This window comes from Cyprinodon tularosa, unplaced genomic scaffold (genome assembly GCF_016077235.1).
Source record: "Cyprinodon tularosa strain WSP-4 unplaced genomic scaffold, ASM1607723v1 ctg108, whole genome shotgun sequence".
Lineage (NCBI taxonomy): Eukaryota > Metazoa > Chordata > Actinopteri > Cyprinodontiformes > Cyprinodontidae > Cyprinodon > Cyprinodon tularosa.
The window spans coordinates 1,448,907-1,460,643 of NW_024037871.1; positions in this window are offsets into that span (position 1 = coordinate 1,448,907).

Genomic DNA, 11,737 nt, shown 5'->3' on the forward strand with positions numbered 1-11,737 from the left:
GTGTCGATACTGTGTCACTGAATACTGACACCTGCTGGACATTAAAAATCCCTACAGGCAACCTAGTTGACAGAGTTAACTGACACTGATTTGATGACCTATTATATACACTAATATAATGCAATTCATTGTATGATGCATTGTATTATTATTAAAACATATTTGATATTTTAGACACAGTCAATGAATAATGAGAACCTGCATCATAATGTAATAATCTCCAAGTAAACATGTAGTAAATGAAGATGCTTGTTCACTGGTATTTTTTTTTACAAATTTTTATTCAAAAAAATAAGTTGTTGCAACGTTTTAAAATTCAGTCTGTTGCGCTTTTTTGATACTAGTTCTCCAGCTGTGGAAAACACCCGCTCACACGGCACAGATGAAGCTGGAGTGCACAAGAATTTTAAGACCAGGCGGAAGAGGTTTGGATAAACCGTCCTTTGGTTTTTCCAATATAAAAGAGGATCCTGGGACCTCGCAATATTGCCCTCTGCCATGTATCTCTGCACCTCAAGGATGGCATCAGCTGTGGCACTTTTGGTCTGCCTCCCCACTTCGAGATCAAAATGTTCCCAAAGGTCATCTAAAAAAAAAAAAAAAAAAAGGTATTTTAGTACATGATTTACAAACAACAAAGAAATGATGCTCAATATCATGCCTGAAGTGGGGGCAGACAGCTGTTGTGAAGATGTTCCCGGCTGGGGCTCATTTGAGCTGCCAACTATTGAGGCACATTCTGTCCGCAGTCTGCTGAGGGCCTCATTGCACTTAGAGGAACTGTGGAACCCAAGTGATTTAAATCTGGGGTCTAGAAGTGTTGCCAGGGTCAACACACTTAATGACTCCAGGTTGGAAGCAGTGTCTGTAACTCGACGCTTCAGGTGTTCATGTAGGTGTCGTGCTGTGTCAGTGTGCAAGGTTGAAGCATTACGCTCAAGTGCCATATAGAGCATTTTCATCATTGGGATGACCTTTGATCCTGACACTCGCCTCTCTGCAGACAACTCCACTGTAGCTTGATGGAAAGGAGCAAGCACAAGTAGTGTTTCTCCTATGATGGTAAACTCATCAGCTGTAAGTGGAGTCAAATCTGTTTTTAGAGAGGCCAGAGATACCCACACTGCTTCCTTCTCATCATGCAGCCTTGACAGCATTTCATACGTGCTGTTCCAGCGTGTTGGCACCTCATTGATAAGTTTCAGGGTTGGTCGCCCCATCTGTTGCTGCACTTGAGCAAGCTTCTCCTTGGCTGTGGTGCTCGATCTGAAGTATGTGACAATGTGCCTGGCTTTGTGTCTGATGGATGTAAGAGTGGGGATCTGATCACATGATTTTCTAACAATTAAATTGAGACTATGTGCAATGCAAATTGAGTGCCGAATTTGGAGTTGTCTAGCGCATGCAATCATGTTTGGTGCTGCGTCAGTCACAAGACACTTTACTTTATTTGTTATAGCCCAGTCCTCCATCATGGCCCTTTTTACTTGGGCCAAATTGTCAGCAATGTGACTTTGTGGAAAGTATTGCACACCTAACACAGATGTACACAGCTGCAAATTTTCATCAATGTAGTGACAGGTTAGAGCCAAGTAAGCCTCCATGTTCACAGATGTCCACATGTCAGCGGTTATACTCACTGCCACAGCCTGCTGTACTTCCATTTTCACTCGTTCCCGTTCCTCCTCGTACTTTTTGGCCAACAGTTGTTTGATGGTCTGAAAACCACACCAAGTCAAACCAGAAGAAAATCAATATATTTAAAATAAATTTGATGAATAAACTACCACTTTAGATAATTTCCACACAAACCTTTCTGGTTGGCAAAACATATGAGGGCTCAAGGAGCTGAACCAGCTCCCTGAACTAGAGGTGGGCGGATCGATCCCAGGATCGATACTATCGATACCAACGCTGGTATTTATATTGAACAATATTCGTTTAACAAGATCGATACTTTTTATCCTCTCTCGCGCGCGCTGACTGCTGCGGAGTCACCAGTTTCCCCATATGTGTAACAGCACTTTGCTCCCCCTCCCCTCTCCTACAGTCACATGGCTCAGCGGCGCCAGCCAATCAGCGTGCAGGCTTAGCTTGGCCTGCCCACTCAGCACTACGTCACACAGACAACCGCGCTGCCGGTTGCTGGGTGAGTGCTCACTCAGACTTGGATGGAGAGAGAGACCAAAGACCCGCCTCCAGCCTCAGACAGACATCTTTGACCCAAGCGTTTCAGTCCTCCAGAGAATATCCAGGTAGATAACAGTGGTCATCGTCTGCAGCACTTCATTATACATCATATATTACTCAGAAAGTGTAGTTAAGACCTTGAAAAAACCCAGTACATTTATCCCATTAAAAATTGTTAGCTAAAATAAGCTAACATTAGATAATCTCTTATTTATTCCACGATTGAGAACTTTATAGAAAAAAAGCAACAGGCAAGTGCAGCTTAAATGTAAAAAGTATCGGTATCGGTATCGATATCGGCGATACTGACCCAGTATTTACTTGGTATCGGATCGATTAAAAAATCCCGGTATCGCCCACCTCTACCCTGAACCCTTCATTCTCCACAACAGCGAGGGGCTGGCAGTCCTTTACAATGAAATTAAGCACAGCCTCATCAAGCATCTGCTTCCTGGAAGCTTGATGGTTAAAAATGAGAAAGTGTAAATTATTCAGAATTATCAATAAAACAAAGTCAGTAAGTTGTAAAATACCTGTATACCTGAGTTCATCATGGGTGTATAATGGATTTCACGCTCATGCTTGGCCCTATAATGCCTCAGCATTGAGGAGGTGCTGTTATTTAAATATGCAAGCTCTGTTGAGCAATTGCAACATTTAACCTGCAAAAAAAAACACGGACAGTAAACTAAAGGTCACTTTGAAATGAATTTCTACTCAGAAAATCAAGTGGAAACTCTGAGAGGAACAGGATGAAACAAGGAAATTAAAACAAATACCTTATTTTCCGAAATGAGATCAAAGTGGTCCCACACGGCAGAAACCTTTCTTTTTCCTTGAGGAAGCTCCATAATTTTTGATAAATGTTATATTCACAAAACACGGAAGATTGTTTTGGCAGATGCATCTCGTTGGCAGATGCGCTTCTTTATAAAGGCTTGTCAATCAGTTCGAAACATCGGTCACGTGACCGATACAGGAACTGTTTCTGTCACGTGACTTTTCCGTAGCGATACACACGTCGACACAGGTTTCGCTCTATGAGACCGACACATGCGCCAACGCATCGGTGTTGCCCGACCCATCACTAGGCTTTAGTGTTTGTCTCGTCTCCTGATTGTCCACTGTTCCTCCCCCGCGGAGTCCTCTGGGTTTTTGGCTCAATATGGGGGAAGGTTCAGTTTTTATCTAAGTAAGCCTGGCTCCAGGGTGGAGACCAGTTTAAAGTCTGCTTCAAGTTCCGGTTCCTACGTCCTGTCTCGGCTACCCTCTTCCACTGTGCCTGCCTGTCTGCACCTGATCCTGTCTGCTCCTGTGCATGACCACCTGGTCATGCTTCTGGTCCCAGTAAGACTCTGAACCCTCCTGGAAGCCTGTGGATGCATGGAAGCCTGGATCCTGCCACCTGTCTCTGTTCCTGCCTGATCTGGATCCTGCCTGTTCCTGTCTGTTCCTGTCTGTTCTGGATCCCTCACCAGGATCAGCTTCCACCATAACCTCTGGGACTGCAGCACTGGGGTCCTCATGGTCTGGACTGTTAACCAGAGTGCCTGAGATTGGGTGGTGCCCCGCCCCCCCGCCTGCAGTGTCCGTGAGCCACAGCACCACTTTAGTTTTGTTTTATTTAATAAACGTTTGAACTTTCCTACTGACTGTCTCGCCTTGAATACTGGGTCCATCTGTTTCTGGTTCCTGACATAAAAATCTCATGACCTCTTAAAGTACTAGAAACATTCTAATAATTCCTTTTATAAGGCTAAAAACAAATAATTGAGGGTAGAGTGAAAAGAGTCTAATTATTAACATGTCTGAAGGAGAAAGGTAACTGAAAGTAGAGTGTGTTATTTCTGTTTTCCACCATTGGCCAAGCTATCAAAAATTGCTAGATGGCAAGAATGACAGCTATAAGACAAAGTCCTATTATCTATAGCAATATTTCTCTCTTCTCAGCATTTCCACATTGGTAAGACTTTATAAAATCATATCTAAATCCTTTGTGGTTACTACTTGATTTACACAAGCAGCACAGCTACATATATAGACTTGTTGTTCTATCTTTTTCAAGGAATGGTGTTTGAATTTCTGCAGTGCCATCTTGACTGAGCACCTTCTTAAAATCTTGGGCAAACAGAAGTGAAGTGAAACAGTGAAAAATTTAGCAGTATAATAAAGACACAAAGAGGTACTCAAATGGACAGCACTGCACCTGCGGACCTACTTGATTTACATGGTCAGATATCAGAAATGGATGAAACTGTACCCCTAAATGTGGCTGGTTAAAATTATGTGGTGGATGAAAGAAACATGAGACCAAGGAAAAATGATAGAAGTGCAGATTTTGGAGCCACAGACAAGACAAAATTAACTGCTTGCTGGAGGTGAGTAATATAGGAAGGAAGGGCTATCCTAAAGGAATGTGGATGAGTAATTCTATTAAGATGATGGGATGGACCTTTGATCATATGTTGCTGATATTAATTAAAGATGCATGACAATTTTTGAGTTTGTTCGTGGAAGTATGATTATCATGCTGTACCAAATAAAACCTGTAACGGCAACTAAACTGAAAATACAGCAGATGTTAGTGGTCAGTATAAACAAGTGTAAATATACAAAATGCAAATCCATCTGAAATTACTATAAACATATTGCACCAATAACGTAAAAAAAACTCACCAGGTAAAGCAACAGTGTAATCTCCAGTGTTGAAAATAAAGGAAATAAGTAATAGCAAAAGCCACATGTGTGTAAAAGAAACTGTAAGCAACAGATCTGAAAGTGTGTGATTAGGCCCACATAGAAACCAACACTGGCACATATACTACTGGACCTGCAATCGTTTAGCTACACCGGTAGAGATTTCTATTTTGTAATTCATCCCCACATGAAATTTGTCAAAGTTAGTGGGCATCATCCAATAGGTAGGAAGACGAGTGACTGTTTTGATCCCCTATGACTGCACTGCACAGGTGTGCTCCAACACGTGCACAATTCCAGTCATGCATGTGCCAGTCATGCATGTGGTCAGAGAAACCGTTGATCACTATTGTTTCATTGAGGGTAAAACTTAAAATAAAAAGGTGTCACATCAATACAGCAGTCCATATAATGATTAAAGTAATAAAAATATCCAATCAGAGAACCTTTAATGATATATGCTAATCACCAGAATCTTATAAATGCAGTGTTTAATCTAGAAAGCGCTTTTTGAGAAGATAATAACTTTACACAGTGTGGTCTCAGTGAAAGACAATAATCCTCACAAGAATAGCCTTAAAGTTTCCATCAGAAAATAAAAAAACAACATTAACATTTTGGCCTGAAAAGCTGCAATTTCTAAAAATAAAGGTTTGTTTTTTGTGTGTTTGTCCATGCCATGTTTCCATACCTTATTTTTAGAATGTCAGTTTAATGGTCGTTGACCCCGGAAATCAGAAGATCCAACACCCATCCCATTGTAAGCTAAAGATTAACTTTCAGGGATTTTTAGTTGTGTAACTTGCTTATATGCCTCAGTCATTAAGATTGCTTGTCCAATCCTTATGCCCATATCAATCAAGCCCATTAACTAAGTTAAATTAACTTTCTTAAGATAATGCTGCTTCACTTCTTTATTCATCTTGCTGCAGTACGAAATTCGGCACTTGCTTTTATCATGGTCCATTGCTCTTTTTAAGTAACAACAATCTCTTAAAATTTGGGGGGCATGTGGGAGGTCATCCCTCATTAGATTATTTTGCTTAAAGACAGGGTGGTAATCCTCTGTCAGTTGGACGTTTTAGCCTGGTTGAGTCACTGTGCTTTAGTTTCTGACATAGAGACAGACAAGACCACACTGACTGGATAAATTGATGGACTAATTTAGACATTTGATTTTATTTATAGGCCTACAGTTACAATCTACAATGTAAAAGTATGAACACTAAGCTTTTATGATCTTCGATATTTTGCAGCACTGTTGTAATTATATTGACACTAAAGTATATCTGTTTTTTTGAAGAATAGTTTGATGTTAGATTATTCTTAGAGGTATTTCCTCTTCAATACCTTATAAAACTACTTTCAATGACTATAGTCAAAATTAGAGCAGGTTAAAGAATAAAGCTCTATGATCTAATGGTGGACGACCGCAACCGTCCATCTAATACTAGTACATTACTGGCATTGCTGGTTGAATGTAGAGAAATATGTAAACACCTAAAACATTATCTAGTAAAGAAGAATACTAAAGCGACTATGATAACTGGGAATCACTTTCATTAATTAACATAATTAATTTCTTTTCTGATTTTTCACTCTGCCCCTGTATGTTCTAGTTTGAGTCTTGGTCCATCTGCACAGTTTACGGCAATATCCTGTTAAACTTGTTGCAGCTCTGTAAATTGTCAGCGTTAATAAATTCTTCCCTCCACAGGACATCTGGCAGCCTCTCTCTAAGGAAATGAACGGGTACATGTCTTCCTCCAAATCAGGCAAAGGCTTCCTCATTCATTTAAAGGTGTGTACAGCTGTACAATACAAAAATATTTAGCTATGTCTTACATAACATCTAAAGTATTTGGTTGGTTTCACATTATACTTTAATTGCAAGTTGTAGAAAATACTCATTTAACATATATTTAAAGTGTTTGTAAAAGAGGCCTTTTAGGAATTTATTGAATAGAATTATCCATCAGTATTATCTATTAATAGTCTACCACAAATATTGTCTTTTCAGCTTTAAATAATTCTGACAGATTGTTGGCAAATAAAACATGCAGACTTCCTGGTGACAGAATAATGGACAAAGATTATAGCAGGAAGATAGAAGAATTTTTTCTCCTTATGGTGGACATTTTTGCTCTGTGAGGTTACACAACCATCAAATTAAATTAAATGTTTGAGTTGAGATAACTTTAATCTATAGAAAATAACAAAATAGCTATAATAATTGCCTGAAACAGCATAAAATGAATGAAATATCCTCTTTTATAACCTGCTTGTCTCCACCAGTCCTTTCGCGAAATTGGGTTCATTCGGATCAGCTTGCCAGCCCATCACAGGGCAATGCAGCCGACAAACAGCCACACAAGCATTCTCCATGGAGATATACAGATAATTTAGCATCATTTAAAGACTGCAATCAACCTAAGTCATGTTTTTTGGCCCTGTGGGAGGACCCAGAGAGAACCAGTTAGAGAACATGTAAACTCCATTCAACAGGGCTACCAGTTGCACCACCGTTTAGATCTGGAGAATGAATCTGTTACCAACGTTTTTTTCAAAGCAGTTAAAGCAAACATTTTTAGGATGACCTTTACTCTATAAACCATAAGCTTGCTTAGCAATGATTAAAATACAGCTTATTGAAACATGATTGTTCTGCATACCCTGTTTATACCAAAATCCAGAAGTTCCCAACCTTAAGATTCAGTCCCCTCCTTTACACTTTTTGCAGAAACATTCTTGTTTTCTATGACATGTATATTTCCATGTATCTTTTAGTGGTGCAGAGCATTGGTAATTATTCACTGTGCTAAGTCCATTGTGTTGATTTAGAAAAACATCACAGAGGGGCAGGGATGTGTGCCTTATGTGTCCAACTCCTGGCTCTTTTCATGTCCATATGCCTCCTGCTGTGTTTGTGAGTCTATCTTCTGGTCAAGGATTTATTTCTCCGGAAAATTTAGAATTAATTAAAAATGTATTTTAAATTCTGCATTTTTTCATTTAAAATAAAATTGGCTACAAGGCTTTAGAAGGTTGTTGGTCAGAAGAGATAAAACAGCAAACCAAACCCTGAGTAACAGACTGTATGCAGTCAAGTTCAACAGAATAGTGATACGGTCTTTTATAAATGTGATTTAAAACAGAAGAAAACACTTGAAAAAGCATATATAAATGCCAAATTCTCCATTGAAGACTCTGCTTTTTATCTACCTCTATCATCCAAAACAGAAGCAGCTCTCCATGTTGGTCAACAACTCTTTCACTGTAGCCCATGAAGGAAGTCTAGGAGATTGCCTCATTAAAAGGTGTCAGCTATCACACACACGTTTCTCTTCACAGGGTTTCACAAACTCTCACACCTTGGCTGAAACACTTTGCATGGTAACGTGGTTATGAAACATTTCATTAGTGATAGCAACCCAGACGGCTCACAAGATGGAAGGAGGTGGTCAGACGTGCTGCATAATTTCAAATGAGAAGTTTCAAGTTTTAAAGAAGTGAGAATTTCTCAAGATATTAACAGCTCCCAAAAATACTCAGTAAAAAGTGTTACTGAGAAAATAGCTGATTTTCATTTTGTTTTCACTTTAGTATAATAGACACTGACCCAAAGATGTGTGTGGAATCCTTTGGTCAGTTTTTAATCATTTCCGAGCTTGGAAAAGACCCAATCCTCTAGGTAGCATTTCTTCTCCTTTCTAACCATAGCTTGCAAAAGGTACCACAATTTCTTTTTATCTCAAAGCAGCTTTTATTTGAACCATTTATGCTTTTTAAACATGTTTTTGATGTTTTATTTTTTTATTTATATCTTTAGAAAAATAAACTTTCTTCTTTCTTCATTCTCCTTACTTGCTTTTTCATGTGCACGGGCTAAACAATCCAACAAATCCTGATTTGTGGAAATGTATCACCCATTTTGGGTCTTTGTTCTAAGATCAGAACCCAGAGTTAATTCCAAAATAAATACACCAAGGTTGTCAAAGCTTCACCAACCATGTTTGGATTCATTGTTTTAATTCCTAATGAGTCATTCCGAAAGCACTTTGAAAACATTGCTTTAGTTTCTCATACAGATTGTGTTTTCTGCCTGAAACTACCTCACTAATTGCTTAGAACAACTAGATTAATAGATGAGTGTCTAAAATGATTTAATCTTAATTTACTTAATATGGGAGGCAGCAAAATATGTGGTTTGTCATCCTTAAAATGATCCAACAGGATACAGCTTTGTGTTAGGCTGCTAAACGTTTTGTAGAAAGTCTTCAAAATCAATAAAAGAAATCCTATATCATTTTCTTTTATTAGTTTTTTGAAATCATAGGTTTGACCCCTTGTAGCAGATACTTATTTCTATTTTAAGTTAAAACCTTAAAATAGGAATACGTGATACACAAATTTTATCCTCAGTTTAAGAGGTCTCTAGTGAAGGAGAATACTCGGCAGGAGGCTCACAGAGAAAGTATTTTTAGGGGTTTTTTCATCCCCCTTTTTCCCCCTTAACTCAACATCCTGCGGTTAGGGTTGGTCAACACTCTCTACGCCTGTTCTCCTAGTGAGAGCAAACTACATATCTGTTTCAATGATGATAAAAACCTACATTCTAATTCTTATCTTGTTGGATATGAAAACACTCCTTTATTTTGTCATTGACTTGCACAGGAGAATCTTGACCACATGAGTTAAATTTCCTTCTTTAAAGGACGGTGCTAGCAACTAAAAAACACGCAATGGCATTACCCTAACCTTAAAACTACACTGCAAATTTTTTAATGAAAATAACTAATTTTTTCTTAATATTAGTGCATAATATAAATGAGAAACATTACCAATTGAACAAGATAATTTACATTTAAAATAAAAAACAATAGCGTTTTCTCATTTCAAGCGCATGTTATCTGATTATCTAATATTAAGAGTAAAAGTACTCATTTCATTGGCAAATCATCCTATTTACCTACTCAAATTAAGGATAAATACACTAAATTTAAGAATTTATACTTATTTCTAGTTCATTTTTGCAATGCAGTCACCACGTCTTCATAATTCTTCTGCACAATAATTGGATTTAAGCAAATGGAGTATAAGTCATGGTTTTAAACTTTCTAGATCCAAGCAAGAACAAATATCTGAATATGTTTATAGTTACGAAACAATGCACCCCATTCAGTTACTATCTCATTGAGTAAAGTAAAATCCCTTACGCCATTGGTGTAGTCACTATATTAATTGGAAGACATATATACATTAGTGTTTAGTTTAAGCAGGTACTAAAGTATAATCAAAGATGCATTTAAAGAGACCCTTAGTAACTCTGCTGAACAGAACCAGCTAAGGTGAAAAAATGTGCCAAAAATTTATTAGTTGTGAACTCAACAAGTTTTTTCTTCTGCTGGTGAAAGAAAGTTATAAGAAGCATTGCTCACTGCATGAACACAGCAAACATCTTAATGATGTTATGGTTCTGAATGATCCAGCTCATTCCCTGCTCCGTCTCAGCTGCCTTTGTAAACGTGGCCTCTTCAGACAGACAGTGCAAACTTTTGAAAGCCTTGTGTGAGTCTCCCTTCCCTGCCTGTCTGAGCTGAACCAACTTTCTATCTCCTTGGTTTTGCTGTCTCACCTTGTCCTTGTCAGACTACTCATCAACCTCTTCTTTCTGGACAGTGACCATGTTTATGAACCATGACCAATGCAACTTACCCAGCCCATGGATTATTCTCTCTAAAACTGCATGCTTGTTTATGTTTTATTTTTTGGCTCTTGCCCATTCCATAGATTCCACTCTGATCTCAACAAATCCAATCAAAGCTGGTGTATGCTTGCAAGAATCCACCTGTTATGACATAATGACACCCTTGCTGCCTTTTGGATTCCCATGGAGCACAAATAACCTTTGTTCAGAACCAGTGCCCCAACCTAGACATGAATCACTGGGACACAGGGAGGGCAGACTGAAACTGAACAGTTTGGTGGCTTTATTTCTAACTTTTCAGTTGACCTTTGAATTTTCAGGAGCCTCTACCTCCTTTTTCTTTCTTCCAGGTGTTCCTGGTGGTGCTCTCTGCTGTTTCCTGCTTCTCACAAGAGTCTTTTACGATAAAACTTTTTACGTTCACTTTGTGTCTGACTGAAAGTTGTCGGCCGTCGGTCTGAATCTTTACAGATGAAGGTGCTCTAGTCTGATTCCAAAAAAGCAATGCAAAATAGTTTATGGATATTTATTTATAATTATATACAAAGAAAGGTAACGGATGTGGAGTGTGATTAATTATTTAATTCCTGAAAAGTATCACGTATTTCAAGTATTATTCTATATATAGCTGATGAAGCCTCTCTAAACTTTCAACTTCATATAATAAGAACCTTCCTTTCGAGCATATTTGGTACTTGTGTGTGTCAGTGTATCTTTCATACCTGTTTTTTACATATGTACCTATAGTTGGAGAATTTCTTTATTTTTGCATTTTTTAATGAATATTTCATAATTGCTCCTCCAGTGTGAAGCAAAATTCCTCTTAACTCTTTTTTTTTTTTTTTTTTTTTACACTGCATTAATGCAATGCTGTTTACTTTGAAAATCATCTTAGAAATAAAATTTAAGACATACCGTACCTTTAATGAATTTGGAGCATTTGTATTTGTGCAAACAAATTTCTACTAGCTTGTTCAACAAAATGGTTTTCAGCAATCAGTTTTCTATAAACACATTTGTTGTATAAAGAGTACACAGTAAAGACATAGCATGACAAAGCATAAAGTTCGCAGGGAGCCTGTTCAAGTCATTCAACAGGTTTTTTTTTTTCCTCCACCTCTATTTTTGCAGGATCAGATGCAT